The 19,889-nt window shown below is 37.9% G+C and overlaps 1 long non-coding RNA gene across 1 annotated transcript in view; it reads left to right on the top strand.

Annotated features, from left to right (window-relative positions):
• LOC149135361 (uncharacterized) overlaps nucleotides 1-19,576 on the top strand; it is a 39,243-nt gene extending 19,667 nt beyond the window's left edge. Inside the window, exon 2 of the long non-coding RNA XR_016242389.1 lies at nucleotides 18,425-19,576. This is a non-coding gene — a long non-coding RNA (uncharacterized LOC149135361). The remainder of the gene's footprint in view (nucleotides 1-18,424) is intronic.
• Nucleotides 19,577-19,889: the final 313 nt, after the last annotated feature.

The raw sequence follows: 19,889 nt of genomic DNA, 5'->3' as shown, positions 1-19,889 counted from the left end.
CCTATCTCTGTGAATCGAGATAGTTAACCCTAACAAATACCAAAAGTAGATGAAGAAACTGGTTGTAAAAGGAATATGATTTAAGATGTAAGCTTAGCAAAGAAATAACGTAGGTTGCAGTCTAATCCAAAAATGAAGTTTTTGTTTGAAATGCGTCAAAGCGGAGTATATGTAGTTTCATGTGAGGTAAGTGTAGAGATTGTTAGCATTACCGTGAAACAGGGATATTTCGGCCGCTTAGGGGGATTGCATTTTATCCAATGGTTTAACGTTTCTTCAAATTCGCACTGCCTACAGACACACACTCACACAGTCACACAGACACACAGACACAGACACAGCCACACACACACATGCGCACGCGCAGACGTTTAAAGTCATATTTAACACGTTTGAGCGTAAACGGATGGGATAAGACCTTGCGCTGCAGGAAAAGACTCGAGAGAAAATTCTCCATCTGGCAGCCTTGTGTAAATATACATTCTATTTTGGTCTGTGAGTGACGTCACTGGACGAAGCAGAACAACACAGAACGACGTATGTTTTCTTAGTCGTTTTGCTTCGTCAGCTACGAAAACGAATTCAGTCACTCACAGTTCCGCGAGAAAAGAATATTACTTGTGAAAACAGCAAAAAGAATGTCTTGTGATGTGAATACCGCTTGGTCAAGCTAGGATTAAAGAAATAATGTCGCATTGAGCAGCGTTGACTAAATATATATCCGTGTAAGGTCATGTTTAACCCTTTAGTACTCAAACTGGCCAGATCAAGCCCAAATAATCTATCTGTTTTATGCTCAAAGTGATCAGATCAGGCCTCTTAGACTTACCCCACAAAATCATTCCAATAACAATCTGCAAGATAATGTATGGTAAATTCAAAACAATGTGAATAAATAAGCATTATATTTGACAGAGGAATTTTAAAGAGTTGATACGTTCGAGTGTAATTGAATACGATAAGACCTTTCGCTGGTGAAATAGTCTCAAGAAAATTCTCCGCCTATATTTGTGTCCTACAATCCAATGACATCATTCACGGCTCAAAATAAAATGTGTATTTACACACGTCTAGGTTCGGGCAACAGTAAAAGAGTGTTGCGTTTTCTCCGTCCGTGTGTCGGGAGAAGATGAGGAAAAAAGAAAGCGAAGACGGAGAAAGAAGAGGAGAAGAAGGAAGAAGAGAAAGAGGGGAACAAGAAGAAATGAAAGGAAGCAGCAACTGAAAGGTGTAATAAACGCCTGAAGCAATCAGCTACGGTACCCTAAATACAATAGATGCATTCTAATTAATTGTAACCCCAACGCTAACCCTAACCCTTCCTTATTAACCAAGTAATACTTTTATTTAGTTTTCTTGGTTTTTCTATACTGGACTAGAACATATAACAACATCTCGTTTATTCACTGGGTCACATTGACCTGATTGCGTTCATTAGATGTGTTTGGCCTTCAATCATCATCCCCCTCTTAACCTCAAAATAAAACACTGTTTGATGTCCGTCTAAAGATATTTTATCGCCCCAACCATTGCCAACTTAATCCACTGAACAATTTGGAAAAAATCATTCTTAATTTAATTCCTTGATATCCATAAAATGATCAACATTCGCCATATTTTCTCCACGCTCTTACTTGTTGTTGTTGTTGTTGTTGTTGTTGTTGTTGTTGTTGTTGTTGTTGTTGTTGTTGTTGTTGTTGTTGTGTTGTTGTTGTTGTTGTTGTTGTTGTTCTTCTTCTTCTTCTTCTTCTTTCCCTTTTTCTTCTTCTTCTTCTTCTTCTTCCCTCTCTCTCTCTCCCTCTTCTCTTCCTCTTCTCTCTCTTTCCTTCTTCTCTCTCTCCCTTTTCTCTCCTCTCTTTCCTCTCATTCTCTCTCTCTTCCCCCCATCTGTCTTCATTCCACCCCTCATCTCATTACTCCAGCTCTCTACTCACCACTCCCTCTTTCTTCTTCTACACCTTACTCTTCATTTAGATTAGGTGGAAGGAGAAATCGATAAACATCTAATCAGCTACAATCCGAAAGAGGAATCTAATCGTTTCATCACGTGATAGCTGAACCTCCAACCCTGACCCTAACCCTAACCATAGCTCTTCACTACTGCTCCCCACCACCACTACCACCACCACCACCACCACCACCACCACCACCACCACCACCACCATAACAACAACAACAACAACAACAACAACAACAACAACAACAACAACAACAACAACAACAAGTATAATCCCTTTCTTTACACGTCCCTGTTTTTGTATTTAATACACCCCGCCACTGCGTGTGTTGCATAATGTTGAACGCTTACGAAGTTAGTATTTCATTATTGCGCAGCAGAAATCCTTCCAGTGTCTAAGCATCATTATTTAGTTCGTAGAATAAGGCAGGTAACCTGCAGGCGCGCGAGTGCGTCTAGCAAAACGTTTCACGGAATTTTCCCTCGGTTCTTTATATTTTGTATTCAACTTTGCCGTTCGTCCTTCCGAGAGCGATAAAATAAGTACCAGTCAAGTACCGAGATCGATTTAATCGCCTCAACTCCTCCCCTCAAATTTCTTTTCATCTGCCAAAATATGGACCCATCATTTAGTTAGATCAGTGGTTCCCAACATAGGGTCCGCAGTCCCCTGGTGGTCCGCAGACCCCTGGTGATCTGCAAAGTTAGTACTAGGTGTCCGTGAACTAAATCCAAAATTTCATATATATATATATATATATATATATATATATATATATATATATATATATATATATATATATACCGTGATCCCTAGCCATATCGCGTATCGCTTACTGCGGTTTATTATTTAAGCTTACGCCGATTCCTCCGTAGTGTTGTTTTGAATTTATAAGAAAATAGATATATACAAATTACATAAAAATATAAAACCGACAGAATAAGTGCCAGACTTTTAAAAAAAGAAACAGCTTGATTCCTAGGGTCGATTTGTTTGATAAAAAGCTCTCAAGGCGGTACCCCAGCATGGCCGCACTCCAATGAGGTAGACAAGTAAAAGATAAAAGAAATGATAGACATATTTTCGACTCAACTGAAATTGGATGGAAAAGATGGATGATGGTGAGGCAGCAAGTCAGTCGGAGAATCGATACGGTATGACCTCGTCTTTCCAGTCGTGTCCACCTTCTACGAATATCTCACCACTGAGTCACTACTCTGGTGATCCACAGAGTTTTTAAAGATATACATGGCTGGCTTTATATGTATTTAGATTATTTTAATGCGCAGTTGTCGCTTGAACGAACATAAACCATGCCAACAATGTAAGAGAGAAACAGATTCAAGTTCGAAGGCTACGAATATTGCTTTCGCCTACGAGTTCAGGGATTGAAACTGCGATTTACTTTTCACCACCTACACACACACACACACACACACACACACACACACACACACACACAACACATACAAACACATGTGCGCGCACACTCATACTTACTTGTATGTATTTTATTTTTATTTTTTTTTCAGTTCTCCTTAAGCGAGTTCAAGCCGGTCGCTAACAAAGCGACAAAGCATTTTGAGTTAAGAGAGTTCACGGTGTATTTGAGTTTGTGCACACACCCAAGGGCGTGCATTTATTTTTCTAAAGAATCTAAGATGGAGAATCTTTGGAATGTCTTACAAATCTTCAGTGTGCCTCTAATAGATTGGACTTGGAGAACCCGCGCGGTTTCTTTTGTTTTTTTCTTCTAAAAAAACCTTGCATTTCTAGGTTTTTGTGTAAATGTATGCGTTTCTGTCTGTTTTCTGTATGTATGTCTGCTGCAGTTTTGTCAGGTCACGTGAGAAATCTCTCATGAAAGCTACTGGTAACACTGGGTCTAGTACAACCTGATGCATGGTCGTGTCGTAGGTGACTAAACTGGTGACTAATCAGCTAGGAGGTTGCTAGAAATCCAGCAGGACCTGCCAAGACAACAAATGAATCTAGTCTAAGTTCAACGACAATCTAGCAATGGCACGGGCCCTCCGAACTTCCAGGTTGGTGTCCGGCGTGCTGGAAGACCACAGGGAATGAGGTCTCCCTAAGCTTTTGTTAAAGCATGTCTCTAGAAGGTCACTCTGATATTAAGCCAAATATGCAGGGAATGGTATTTGTCATTTTGGGGAGATCTTTTGCTTGCACTTGACATCATTGTGCCCCGACATTTCTGAACCTGTGACCCATATTGGTACTGCATATCTTGCTCTGGCTTGTCTCTGCATCATGCCAATAGGGTGGAGAGGGTCTGCGAGGTATTGTGCAAGTTTTATTGGGCCTAAGACTTTAAGTTGTGCAATCGCCGGCGTGGCGACTTTCTCATGCCCGGTCGAGTAGGAGGGCGTTGCGGTGAGCAAGAAAGCCGCATGAGCAATCCCGGGTGAAGCCGACTACTGGAGGGGTGCGCTAACTGCATACATGGGCATTGCTAACGTTTTGCCTAGGCAACAGTCAGTGATGGTCTTCATCGGCCATCTCTCCCTCTCTCTGTCTCTCTCTCTCTCTGTCTCTCTCTCTGTCTCTGTCTCTCTCTCTCTCTCTCTTTCTCCCCCTATATATACATACATACACACACACATAGGGGAGTTAAGTTATTTCTAAATTCTAGTCAGCCGAATGTTTCACAGTCTGTCAGCATGTAGCATCAATTGATTATCATTGTTCTCACTTTCTCCTTTTTCTTTTTACTTTTATTTTATTTACTTTTCTGCTCTGATGAAGTTCCGTGTTTCAAATTGGTATAATTAATTACTTACACTGATAACTATTATTATTATTATCATCATCATCATCATCATCATCATTATTATTATTATTATTATTATTATTATTATTATTATTATTATTATTATTATTATTATTATTATTATTATTATTATTATTATTATTATTATTATTATTATTATTATTATTATTATTATTATTATTATTATTATTATAGAAATGATTGAGGTAACTCCTCCTGAAGATATAGAGTCAAAATTAAAAGAAGAGTGCCATTTGCTATCTCGTGAACAATATTTCGACATCTTGCGTGTCTTCCACTGGTTCAAAAAATAAATTTGTCAATCTATTTCATTTTCGTTTATATAGAAAGGATTGAGGTAACTCCTCCTGAAGATATAGAGTCAAAATTAAAAGATGTCGAAATATTGTTCACGAGATAGCAAATGGCACTCTTCTTTTAATTTTGACTCTATATCTTCAGGAGGAGTTACCTCAATCCTTTCTATATAAACGAAAATGAAGTAGATTGACAAATTTATTTTTTGAACCAGTGGAAGACACGCAAGGTGTCGAAATATTGTTCACGAGATAGCAAATGGCACTCTTCTTTTAATTTTGACTTATTATTATTATTATTATTATTATTATTATTGTGGTGATTAAACCGGAAAATCACGCTAACGGAAACAGCGTTTTGTAGTTAATTTTGTGTCTTTTTGTAATTAATTAATAAATGATAATTTATGTAAATCAATTGTTATTCATCAATTGTATCGCTATTTTCTGCTTTCCTTATATATATATATCGTACTGCATTAACTTTGGATATCCTTGTTGCTTATTTTGATTTTAATCACCTTATTTTGAAACTGTATGAATAATGCCATACTTATTTCTGGTGCCTAAACTTAAGTACCATATTCACCTGAATCTATCTATCTGTCTATCTATCTATCTATCTATCTATCTATCTATAGTCTAAGTTTACGTCCCCGTAACTTAGCGGTTCGGCAAATTAGACTGAGAGAATAAATACTAGGCTTACAAAGAATATGTCCTGGGGTCGATTTGTTCTACTAAAGGCGGTGCTCCAGCATGGCCACAGTCAAATGATGGAAACAAGTAAAAAAAAATCCGCTTTCGTAAGTACTTAGTGAAGGTGCGTGGCTTAGTGGTTAGAGTATACGAGTCACGATCGTAAGGTCGTGAGTTCAATTCCTGGCGGCCTGTTATGTCATTGAGCGTGACGTTTTATTTCGCGCTGTTCTCGTCCCCTCAGCTGGCATGTATTTTCAAGGGTCCAGTCTTGTCACATTCTGTGTCACGCTGAATCTCCCCCGAGAACTACGTCAAGGGTACACATGTCTGTGGAGTGCTCAGCCGCTTGCAAGTTAAATTACTATTGGTAAGCTTTTGCTGGTTAAAGTCCGTTCAGTTAATTATTCTGTAATTACTAATTTTACTGACATTGTCGGGACCGCGGCCGTGACATTTCTTTTCAATTGCACCCACTTTTGTTGGGGGTGGTGGTGTAACCAGTGATATCTGTTTTACATTTGTGTGAAAACAAAGATTTCGTATATTTTTCGAACTTTAAAAAATCTCGATAAACGACAAAATAACAAAAATCGACTGTGAACAATATTTAGTCAAATCAGTTTGAACTCCGAATATAACGATGGGCGGAGTTAAAATAAACTTATTGACACAAAGCAATGGAATTTCGCCTTGTGGCTTTGACGACAGCAAAACCTGCAAAGATACAAGTTGCAGCAACGACAATGACAACTGGAACACTCATCGTCATAATCGACGAAGTACCAGGTTCACACACACATATATATGTTGGCACTCTGTCGCTTACGACGACGAGGGTTCCGGTTGATCCGATCAATTCGTGAAATTAACGTGCAAGTGGCTGAGCACTCCACAGACACGTGTACCCTTAACGTAGTTCTCGGGGATATTCAGTGTGACACAGAGTGTGACAAGGCTGGCCCCTTTGAAATACAGAAACAGGAAGTAAGAGTGAAAGAAAATTGTGGTGACAGAGTTCAGCAGGGTTCGCCACCATCCCCTGCCGGAGCTTCGTGGAGCTTTAGGTGTTTTCGCTCAATAAACACTCACAACGCCCGGTCTGAGAATCGAAACCGCGATCCTATGACCGCGAGTCCGCTGCCCTAACCACTGGGCCATTGCGCCTCCACACACACGCACGCACGCACACACACACACACACACACACACACACACACACACACACACACACACACACACACACACACACACACACACATATATATATATACACACACACACAAACAGAACGGAAATAAATAGACGCCCCATAAAACATCGTTTTCACTTGAAAAACTAAATTCGTTTTTGACATTTTTATGTTTCAGGTTCTATACGTGACTCTTTAGTCATGCCACACACAAAAGAAGCCTTGGAGCTGTCTGAATTTCAAAGACGATGTATTGTGGGTCAATCTGAAGGTGGACACAATCAGCGTAAAATCACAGAAAACCTTGGGATTCCGCTTTCTATAGTTAATAGAGTGAATGTGCAATTCCCCAGAGAGGGGAAGGAGTCCACACCACCCCGCCCAGGTCAACCAGGGCTCTCTAACAAGATCCTTTGCTTTGTTAAGAGAAGTGTGGAAGATAATCCTCATTGCAAGGCCTCTGACATAGCAGAACAAATTGAGGTCAGTCCCAGAACAGCTGCCAGGTATCTTGGCTACTATAACAGAGCAGCCAGAAGGAAGCCACTTCTTCGATCAGTCAATATCAAAGAGAGAAAAGATTGGGCCAGTGAGAGGGTGGAGAGGCCACCATCAGTTTGGGATATTGTCATATTCTCAACATTTTCTGAGAGTGGTCAACTGTGGGGCTGGATACTCTGTGATCAAGAATATGATGTGAAAAGATTGCGCTAACAATGAAACACGGCAGCTATTCTGTGATGGTTTGGGGAGCAAATTGGAGCAATGGTCAATCAGAGCTGGTGGAGTGTGAGGGAAACATAAACTCAGATGAATATGTGTCCATATTGCAGAAAGGACTCCTTCCAATCTTCTCCAGTGGTGAAATGATTAAAGAAGACTCTTTATTTATGGAAGATGGGGTTTCTTGTCACACGGCGAATATGACCCAAGATTGGTTGGAAGAGAATGACTTTAAAAAGCCAGTCACCAGATACGAACCCAATTGAATACCTCTGGAGGCATAATAGACAAGATACTTTGTAAAAAGAAGAAGAAAGCATCCTCAAAGTCAGATCTTTTGAGATTACTGCATGAAACTTGGCAAGAAATTCCTCATGAGAATATTTGTCATCTGATCAGTAACATACCTAATAGGGTCCTTGCATTGAAAAATGCAAAGGGCGTGTCTTCTAATTATTAGATATTCACATTATAATAATGAATAAATAATTCGAATGTATAATTTCAGATTTAGACAAATTTTAATGATTATAAGATAAGGGTGTCTATTTATTTCTGTCATGTCTGTGTATATATTTTGTAAACAAACTTTCTTGTCTGTAATACCTACGTACGTACACGCGCGCGCACACACACACACACACGCATACATACGTGTGTGTGTGTGTGTGTGTGTGTGCGCGCTCAGCCAATTTGTACGTTAATTTCACGAGCAGGTCCGTTGAACACTTGTCGTAAGCGATGGAGACTCAGGTCTTATACGAGCGTAAATACACACACACATACATACATACATACATGCATACATACATACATACATACATACATCAACATTTTGCACTTACACTTAAGACAGTAAAATGATGAGAGATATGTATACACAGGCGCGGATGCCGCTCTTGATAGGGTCATGCATAATTAACAAGCTGCCAAACAGGCTGTCCGACGAACAGACAGATGGGCAGACATACAATGTTGTGTAGCAATGACGTATAAATTGTCACAAGACAATCTTTTCCAAATCGATTTCCTAAACAGTTTCTATGTAAACGAAGTGGATTTAATGTTTGTCATGGTCGGCTTCTCTGACGTTGGTGATGGCAAATAGCGGTGGGTTTTTGATAGTGGTGGTGGTGGTGGTGGTGGTGGTGGTGGTGGTAGTGGTGGTGGTTGGAAGTGGTGGTGGAGGTGTTTGATCGTGGTGGTGATGGAGGTGTTGGCAGGTAATACTGGTTGTACGTTAATTTCACGAGCAGAAAAAATAAATAAATGACTCTCCCCAGACACAACAAAATATGTTCCAGCACACAAACTCACACAAAGTCTTGCAAACAAAACCCCCAAACGAAATATATATCTATATATATATATATATATATATATATACATACACATATACCTATACACACACACACACACAAACACACACACATATATATATGTATATGTATATATATATATATATATATATATATATATATATATATATATATATATATATATATATATATATATCTAAGGAGTGAGTGAGTAAGAGAGAGAGAGAGAGAGAGGGAGAGAAAGAGAGAGAAAGAGGGGAAGGAGAGATGAATCATACAAATAACACGAGTAAAACTGGAGGCAAAGACGAAGCAATCGTAAGGTACTGCGTGGAATCAGAAAGCGAAAGCATGTTCCTGAAGAGCGTAAAAATATATAGCGAAAAAACAGTAAACGTAGAAGTGTACAACAAAATTCAAGACGTAACAGAAGAAAAATATGATGTTTCGGGTGAGACCCTTCATAAAAAGAAGAAAGAACTGAAAAATAAACTTTGAGGAGAGTAGTAGTAGTAGTAGTAGTAGTAGTAGTAGTAGTAGTAGTAGAAGTAGTAGTAGTAGTAATAGTATGAAGGCATGCACTGTAACAACGTGTCACCGCATCCACTGTTTGTTGGTGACTCTCTACACCTGGTAGATGATACATTTCCACCGCTCAGGCGGCAACCCTCTAACTCATGGGTCTGCTTGGGTTGTCGTTGCTGGTGAGAGTCTTATGAGGCTGGAGTGCAAATCCTAATTCAATCTCTTTTGGTTGCCTTTTACGGCACGCAGAGGAAACAATACGCCAGAAATGTATGATATCCAAACAAGGCATCTAGTCACATGACAAATCCCACATATATAATTTATGAGTATGTAATGGTATCAGTATAGAATTACAGAGAGAGAGAGAGAGAGAGAGAGAGAGAGAGAGAGAGAGAGAGAGAGGGAGAGAGAGGGAGAGAGAGGGGGGAAAGGAGAGATAGGGAGGAAAAAAGCCAAATTGATATAATAAAGGTTTAATACGGCTATGATGGTGATGGTGTTTGAATTTTCAACACTTCAGTCGATAGTCAGAAACCAGTATATGTCTCATCCTCTATATACGAATGCAATTGCCCTAGAATGATCTTAATATCAACTAAATGGATTTTATGGAAATATGGAAACATTATACGTTTTTTTCAGTAATAAGAGAAAGATCTGTCAAGATAAGAAGGAAAAAAAACAAACTTAGAAACGGTTCTCTCCCCTTAAGGAGAATATTCACTTTCACACTCCCTCTCATCTCATATCAATCGCTCTCTCTCTCTCTCTCTCTCTCTCTCTCTCTCTCTCTCTCTCTCTCTCTCTCTCTCTCTCTTCCTCTTTCTCTCTTACTCCGTAAGCAACTATATGCAACAACAGCAGTAGTTTCCACTCGAATAAGAACGAGTAAACAGAATAAATAACCCTACTAATTGGACGATTTCCATTGTAATGGTATGCCTTAAGCATTTCCTTTTATAGGATCGAGTAGAGTGACTCCGTCGTTTTATTTGGTGACCTCTGGAACACCCAGGTTGTTATGCAAGATATAATGTTACAGAGCCCGCCTGGTGGTCGTTTATCTGATACAGTTGTAATTGATCCGTGTATAAAGCACTGTCAAGAGGTATCATATATGTTCTTTGTATGCGTATGAAGTTGATAGAAATCTTTTTTTTCTAACTTATCATATGTGCAGGCTCTACCGAAACGAAGCAATGTTTTGTTTATTTCACCCGAAAACACGGTAAATTTCTCGTTTCGCTGAATTATAATTACGGAAACAAATTTCTGAAAATGGTGATTGTTAAAGCATGACAATAGGGTACTACTGCTATGGCAATAGTGTTTCGTCTCTTTGCTATAATGTAATATCGAATATATTTATTGAGCTGTGTTAGGAGGATTGTGAACGGTACAGCTACTTTTTTTTTGTTTTCACCTTTTACTTGTTTCAGTTATTGAACTGCGGCCAGACTGGGGCACCGCTTTGAAGGGTTTTGGTCGAACAACTCAGCCGCAGAACTTAGGTTTATTTTATTTTATTTTTTAGTCTGGGACTTATTCGAACGACTTTGGCCGAACCACTGGATAATGAGGAGGAGGTAAACAAACCAACACCAGCTGCTAAACGGCGGAGGTGGGACAAGCACAGACACAAAGACACACAGACACAACCACACACACGTGTACGTATGCATATGTATTCATACATAAGCACATACGCACACGCACACGCAAACAAACACACACACATATACATATGTGTATGTATGTATTCATACATACATACATACACACATACATACAGAAGCACACACGCACACACAGACACACACACATGTATGTATATATATATATATATGTAAGTATTCATACATGCATACATACAGAAGCACACACGTACACGCACACACATGCACGTATGTATACGTATGTTTTCATACATAAGCTCACACACACCCGTGCACACACACACACACATACACGTACGTACGTATGTATATGTATGTATTCATACATACATACATAAATACATAAGCACACACGCACACACACACACGCACATATATACATGTACGTATGTATATGTACGTATTCAATACATACTTAAGCACACACGCACACGCACACACACACACACACACACACATACACACACACGTACGTATGTATATGTATGTATTCATACATAATACATACATACATACATAAGCACACGCACAGGCAGACAGACACACACCTCTCAGAACCTCTCAGAACCTCTCAAAACTTGACACCAATATCTAAGCATTGTTGAAGCCTAATTTAATTACGAAGGAAACCAAAGAAATCCATTTTAAGCTTTCGCCAAAGACTATGAAACCACAAACACTTTTCACTTAACAAGAAAGAAGGACCAACTAGAATTGCGAGACCAAGACATACAAGACATTTACAAACAAGCATGACATCTCTTCGAAGATAGGAAAAAAATAAGGACCAGTTTAGCCATTATGAAGTGTATTGAAAGAACAATACCATTCTGAAAACCCATTCTTGAAAATAATGGAACATCCCAAATCTCAAACGCAAACAGTAAGGCCATTATTGAAAAGCAACTCAAACGATCATCAAAAACACAGAGTTGATTATATTAATTCCAGACAAAAATCTAAACAAAGAAACAGCCTTTTCAGGATCAACAAAACTCCGTTCTCTTCAAGACAAAATGCGCTTCGCCAGAGATATATAGAAAGTGACTTCATCGGAAGAAACTGGAACATTCTTTGTTCGAGACGCAACACCTCTCCAAATCGGGTTCACCAGTTGACACTATACACGAGAAATTTTGAACGTAATGACTTCAGACAGGACCAACCACAACTGATATGATATACCAAAAATTATAACCGTTATAACTTTTTACAGGGTTGGCCACAACTAAAGACTTATTATGGATCAAGATTGTACAGAAGAACAGTCAACCGGAGCACTGATTCGATGAACCAAAAATCACGGAATCATTTTTTAGACACAATAGACAGAAATCAAGACACTCGATGGTACAGATCGAATGTAAGATTTCGAAAGTTATAAATCTTTCAAAACCCTCGAAATGGCTAAATTTCACCCCAAACACCATAACATTCCAGCATAAATGATATACCGAATGATGTCCAGAAATTTTGTAAATAACTACACGTAATTATTTGACAAAGAAATTAATAACAAATCAATGCTAAAATAATAAAATCAACAACATTCCGACAAAAGATGGGAACAAAACTCGAGACAAATTCTGTGATTTCGTAACCAATTTTTCTTATAATTTACTACCACATCCGAAATTTAAACCAAATACCAGCCGAAAAGAATGGGAAATCATTAATGATCTCAAGGATGATTACAATCTAGTTATTAAAAATGCTGATAGAGGTAGTGCTGTAGTCTTTATGGACTCGGAACAATAGTCGCTGTTCACCGTGCATATAATCATTTATCATCGGTTCTATAGTACATTATAGCAATAACAATAGATACTTTATGAATCATCATTCTTACATTATTTTCAATATTGCAACCAAGTTTAGCTTTAATAAATTCATTTGATTTCTCTATAAATTCGTCATTTTAGCATCGTCTTTCATGTCCGACATCTTTCAAATTACCAACGTTATCGAAATTCCTGCAACACTTGGTTTATAGAATCAACGTAACAAAACGAATTTGGTATTGCTCTTACGTATCTCAATGAATATTACTTCTGCAATCTTGTTAGCGATTCTTTGTCAACAGAAATTCTATATTATTATAAAAATGAAAGTGTTTTTAGTTGAGTAACGTAGACAAACACGTTCTGTTTCTTGCTTGTGTTTATTCAGTTGCTTAAATAGTATTTTAACTGAAGGGTTTATTATAAGGACGGTGGTTATATTTATAAACATGTATTGATGTGGTGGCACTATCAACATCATAATTATACAATTGAACAATCAACAGCTTTGTATTCACACAAATATTCGTCTCCAAGATTAAATAATTATTAACCTATTTACGCAAATTTGTGGAACATACATGTGCAAAATAGTTAAATGACTAATTCTATTGTGTATGTATGTATGTATGTATGTATGTATGTATGTATGTATGTATCTATCTATCTATCTATCTATCTATCTATCTATCTATCTAATCTCTCTCATTTTATGTATACAGATACATACACATACACACACATAATATTATCTGTTTATGTATATACATGTATGTTTACACATTATTATTATTATTATTATTATTATTATTATTATTATTATTATTATTATTATTGAGTGAGAGCAGCGCATGCCATCAAAGTGACATTAGGATAAAGTGTACGAAGCCCAGTATATCCATCATGACTACCCGCCTGATAAGGGTACACCAAGTACATGCGTCACAATAATATGTGCGCAACATGGTGATCTCATATCAAGATAAACAGCGCATGACCTCGCAGGTGGGGCCCAGTTAGAATTTTCTTCAGGTCGAGTAGCCCATCCCGCTCAAGAGGTCCCTGAACACATGGCTATGGTGCTCCCCCACTACTTCTGCTCGTGATCAGAGGTGCACATATCGTCAGCCACCAAGGGACATGCTCAACTGGTTAAGGTCAAACAACTGACAAGTAAATCTGTGGCATTGAGCAGAATATTTGCTGCAGCCCATCTTTTATACCAAGACAAAAACAATGTACATGATAACACTCATTATTATTATTTCGCAGCTTATTTTGCTGGGTATGATGGAAAGTGTCAGCTGTCCACAACCAGCAGACAAAGGTGACACCGGTTTACTGGTCATGCTTCAGGAACCCTGCGAAGAATTCTTGCAGTTTCAAGCAATGCTAATTTTTGCGGGTGTTCTACCTTCACACTTGCACCAATCTTTTTCAGCCATGTTGGTAGTTGAGTGCTAATACTTCCAAAGTCCAATTACTATTGATATCACGTCTACTCTTCTCATTGACCACAACCTTCGTATTTCCCACTTGAAATCGTCATTATTATTATTTTTTCTTCTTCTTTCACATTGGTCCTGTTGTCACCGGGGCATGCTATGTCAACTATCATACACGTTCTTTGTTTTTTTTATTCACCACAACAATGTCCGGTTTCCGATGTCTGGTCAGGTGATCGCATGTTTTTTTCGTCTATGAATATATTCCTTATTAACCATTATCATTATTGTTATTGTTATTATTATTATTATTGTTCAGTAGTTTTATTTTTATAACGTGCTTTCACTTCACTACCGAGCGCAGCTCTGTGCGCCGTGGGTATGTGCTGTGGTTTGCTGTGGTGCTCTTATGTTTACTGTATTGAAAGTGTTTTGCGTAGAATGTGTGCAGTACCCAGTAGTGCAATTTTCTGTATGTTATATATATTTGTAAGTCCTGGTATTTTTGTTATGTATTTGTCTGAATATTTTTTTATTATACCTATGGCACCTACTATGATAGGAATTGTTTCTGTTTTTAGATTCCACATTCGAGTTATCTCTATTTCCAGGTCTTTGTATTTTGAAAGTTTTTCCATTTATTTTAGAGAAACGTTGTCATCTGCTGGTATTGATACATCAATTAGAAAGCATTTTCTTTTCTTCATGATCTTTGACAACTATATCTGGTCTATTTGCCTTAATTTCTCTATCTGTGTGTATTGGCATATCCCAGAGTATGGTTGCTTTCTCGTTTTCTGTGACCTTTTCTGGCGTGTGTTTATACCATCTTTTTTCTGTTGTTATTCCATAGTGTTGGCATAGCTTCCAGTGTATATAGGTCCCAGCTCTGTCGTGTCTGTGAATATATTCCTTCTTAGCCAGGACTGGGCAGCCAGAGATAATATGATTTATTGTTTCTTGTCGATCTCCACATATTCTACAGTTACTTGTTATATTTCTTTTCATTATGTGTTTTTGGTAATTTCTGGTGGGGAGGCTCTGGTCTTGTGCAGCAATTAAAAATCCTTCAGTCTCTGCTTTGAGTCCTGAGCTTCTCAGCCATTGCTGGGATTTTTCTCTGTCTATTTCTTTCGCATTTAGTTTAGCCCAGTATTTATCATGTAGGGGCTTTTCTTGCCATCGTTTTATCGTGGTCCGTTGCTGTTCTAGTTTTAGTTTGGATTTCATTTGTTTTATAGCTTTTGTTGTTTCTTCTTCTTCTTCTTCTTCTTCTTCTTCTTCTTCTTCTTCTTCTTCTTCTTCTTCTTCTTCTTCTTCTTCTTCTTCTTCTTCTTCTTCTTCTTCTTCTTCTTCTTCTTCTTCTTCTTCTTCTTCTTCTTCTTCTTCTTCTTCTTCTTCTTCTTCTTCTTCGTATTTGTGAGGTAGATTGATTTCTTGTTTGTATTTGTCAGCTTCCTTAAATACTGAAAACAGTTTTTTGTTTTGCTCGTGTTTTGTGGCTATTTGTATTAGTTTCCCTTGCTTCTGGAGTAGGTATTTTTGCAGTCCTATGGTGGTTATTTTATAATAGTTTTCTAGCTGTATAAGACCCCTGCCACCTTCTGTGCGTTGTATATATAGCCTTTCTATGTCAGATTTTGGGTGGTGCATCCTATATCCTGTCATTATTTTTCTTGTTTTCCTGTCTATTTTACATAGTTCGTTTAGTGTCCAGTTAAGGATGTTGTAGCTGTAGCTTATAACTGGGACAGCTAAAGTGTTGATACCCATTATCTTGTTTTTAGCATTGAGCTCTGTTTTTAGTATTGATCTAACTCGTCTATAGTACTCTTTCTTTATTTTTTCTTTCATTTGTGTATGTTGTATCCTATCTAGTTCATTGACTCCTAAATACTTATATGGTTGGCTTTCGTCTAGTTCTCTTATTTCATTGGCTTTATCTAGTGTTATATTGCTACTTTTAACTAATTTTCCTCTTTTCAGGGTTGCTTTGGCACATTTTTAGTATTGTAATTATTAGGTTTCCCTTCGTTATTTCCAGGCTTTATATTTGTCTTGCCTTCCTTTTCATTCATATGTTTGTCTGTGGTGTTCTGGATTGGTGCTTTTTGTACACTATTATACATCTCTACGGTCTGGGTTTGTTGTTTTTTGTTTACTTCGTTTTTGCCGGAAATGTTACGTTTGTCCTCGTGTTTTGCTATCTCAGTGTTTATATTATTATTTGGCATTGCTGTGTGACTACTATCTAGATTTTCCTGATGTATTTTTTCTTTCAATTGTTCTATTTCTATTTCTGATATTTTTTTTACTTTTAGAATATATCTTCTTATGTTAGCTAGTTTGTTAGGGTTCATTGTTTTATCGAGGTCTATATTTACATTATTTTTCTTCCATGTTTTATATGTATGTGTTGTTGCGTTTTCGTTTTTTGGGTAGAGTACTGCTGTGAAATAGGCGTGTAAGATCGAAATGTGTTCCTCACGTGTCCATTTATGCCGTTTTGGTTTTGTTTGCGGGACATGAGGAACAACGTCCGGCCCTTTATTTTGACGGTCATCGTTTTCGTAGGGTACCGGTTCGTTTATTTCTGTTGTCAGATTGTTTTGCACGTTCATATCTTCGTACTTTTTTCGTAACAAGCTTACAGTACGTACTTCTCGGTTGTTATTCTTGGGTGAAATAATACCGGTGTTATTTAATATGTTTGTAATTTTTTTGTACATGGTGTTTTGGGGTTCGAAGATGGTCTGATTTTGATGTAACACGTGTGTTTACGATCGCTGTGCGGGTAGTGGAGGTATCAAGTTAAAATACATCATTATATTTGGAAAAATAGAGATAAATTTCAATGAGTATTACTTACTCGGATATAGTCCAACCCTTTGTCAGCTATTTTTTGTACATGGTGTTTGGGTTTGGAGATGATCTGAATTTTGATGTAACACGTGTGTTTACGATCGCTGTTCGGGTAGTGGAGGTATCAAGTTAAAATACATCATTATATTTGGAAAAATAGGAATAAATTTCAATGAGTATTACTTACTCGGGTATAGTCCAACCCTTTGTCAGCTATTTTTTGGCTCCATGCGATGTCTTTATTTCCGATGTCTTTGGATAAGTTTCGGAGCAGTGATTTATCGTACTCACATGTTAAACTTCCCCGGTGTTCTCTCACTTCCCCGGTGTCTTATTATTATTATTATTATTATTATTATTATTATTATTATTATTATTATTATTATTATCATCAAAGTCACCCCTTTTTCCTTTCTTTAAGTTTCTAGCCTGAAAAGGTGTTCCCGAATTGTCATGTTATCTTTTGTCTTCTATCTCTTACTTGTTTCAATCATTAGACTACGGCCATGCTGGGGCACCACTCGAATAGGTCGACTCCCGTACTTTTTTAAAGCCTAGTATTTTGTGTAACGGTCTCTTTTGCCGAACCGTTAAGTGACGGGGATGTAAACACATCAACATCAGTTGTCAAGTGATGGTGGACACACACACACACACACACACACGCACGTGCACACACACACACACACACACACACACACACACACACACACACATACGACGAGCTTCTTTCAATTTTCGTCTACTGAAACCACTCACAAAGCTTTGGTCGGTCCGAGACTATAGTGGAAGACATTCGCTCAAGGTACCACGCAGCAGGACTAAACCCGGAACTATGTAGTTGGGAAATAAGCTCCTTACCAAAATTATTGAAAACGTTTTATATATAGAGAAGTTTTAAATATTGAAGCAACCGCTGATATCTTTCAATTGAAGGTCAGAGATCTTGTTTACTTGCCGTCATTGGAGTAACTTTCACCTACATAGTTTTCAGAACCTTATATCTATTGAACTTTATACATTAGGTTGGAAAGTAAGACCTCTCACAGTTTTACCATTATTCGTTTTTTCAACACTTTACGGTAAAATAAGCATTAATTCTTACATTCCGGTGTCTTTTTCTTTCTTTGTAGATTATTTTATGACATAGAGGTGTAGAATGATGCATTCTAAGCATGACTGCGCAGATCTTAATGAGAAGAAACAGAAAGGGGAGAAGGAAGAGGAGGAGGAAAAATGGAGAAAAAACAGGAGGAGAAGGAGAAGAAAGAGAAAAAAGAAGGATGGGAATGGAACTATTGATTTTGCTACTTTTTCAATCGATGGCAATGTGAATGATGATGACGACAACGACGACGTTGACAACGGCGCAGCTTCTTCTGTTGCTGATCCTTATCATCCTTTTAGATATAAGCAAACGTTTGTGGTGCCCAATATTCAGCCATTTTTTTTTTTTTTTTTTCCAAATTCAGATATGTTTATTGTACAACCGTGAAGAAAGATATGTATCTCACGTTTGGCGAAACAGAATACAAAATCAGCTGAAACGATCTGCAAGAGAATAGTTTGTTGTTGTTGTAGTTTAACCACAAATTCCCCCTACGGCGTTCCAGCCTTAGCCATTCCCTCTTTTGCTGTTTCTTGGACTATATGTTATAACGTTTTTATTTTCAAGACAGTCGGATATAATTTAAGAGAGATACAGCTGCTGTTTCCAGCAAGTTGAATAACCACGTAGCGGCTCGTTGGTCAAGTTCAAAATTGATGTGGAGAATACACTGAGCCAGCAAACCAAATGAGATCTGGTATTCATTTAATCAATGTGATGTAGGTATGTCTGAGTTGCTGAGAAGCTCGCTTTGCGACCATGTGGTTTCAGGTTCGGCTCAGACTCGCTGCGAAGCACTTGGGAACGGTGTCTTCTACTATAACCTCGGATTGATCAATACCTTCTGAGTAAATTTGGGCGATGGAAACTGTGTGGAAGTTCGTCGTACACATACATACATACACGTACATACATACATACATACATACATACATACATACATACATACATACATATACACATGTGTTAAACTGGGCAAAACCACAATGTTTTATATTTTATTTCTACTTCCATTCTCCTCTTTATCTCCTCCTTTTCCACAATAATTCCTTATTTCGAACTCAAACATTTACCTATATTTAATCATCTCACATGGCCTCTGATGAAGGGATATCCATAATATCTCAGAAACAGCTGTAAGACTATACCTCTTTCCTTATAAATGTCCTGAAAACTCCTCACAGCCTTGGCTTTGTTATCTCTTTTTGTCTAATATATATATATGCATGCTAATACAAGATCCACATTGGACTCCTCACTCATATCACTATCGAACCAAGAGTTTACACACGGTCTGTCCATAGCACTTACTTAGCGTAATCTGACAATCTTTGGGTCTTCTAGATACCAATACACACACACACACACACACACACACACACACGCACACACACACACACACACACACACACACACACACACACACACACACACACACACACACACACACACACACACACATAAAGTATGGTGCCGGAATACCGCTTGCT

The sequence above is a fragment of the Octopus bimaculoides genome, chromosome 6 (genome assembly GCF_046866305.1).
Source record: "Octopus bimaculoides isolate indiv1 chromosome 6, ASM4686630v1, whole genome shotgun sequence".
Classification (NCBI taxonomy): domain Eukaryota; kingdom Metazoa; phylum Mollusca; class Cephalopoda; order Octopoda; family Octopodidae; genus Octopus; species Octopus bimaculoides.
This window is presented reverse-complemented; position numbering and strand designations above follow the sequence as displayed.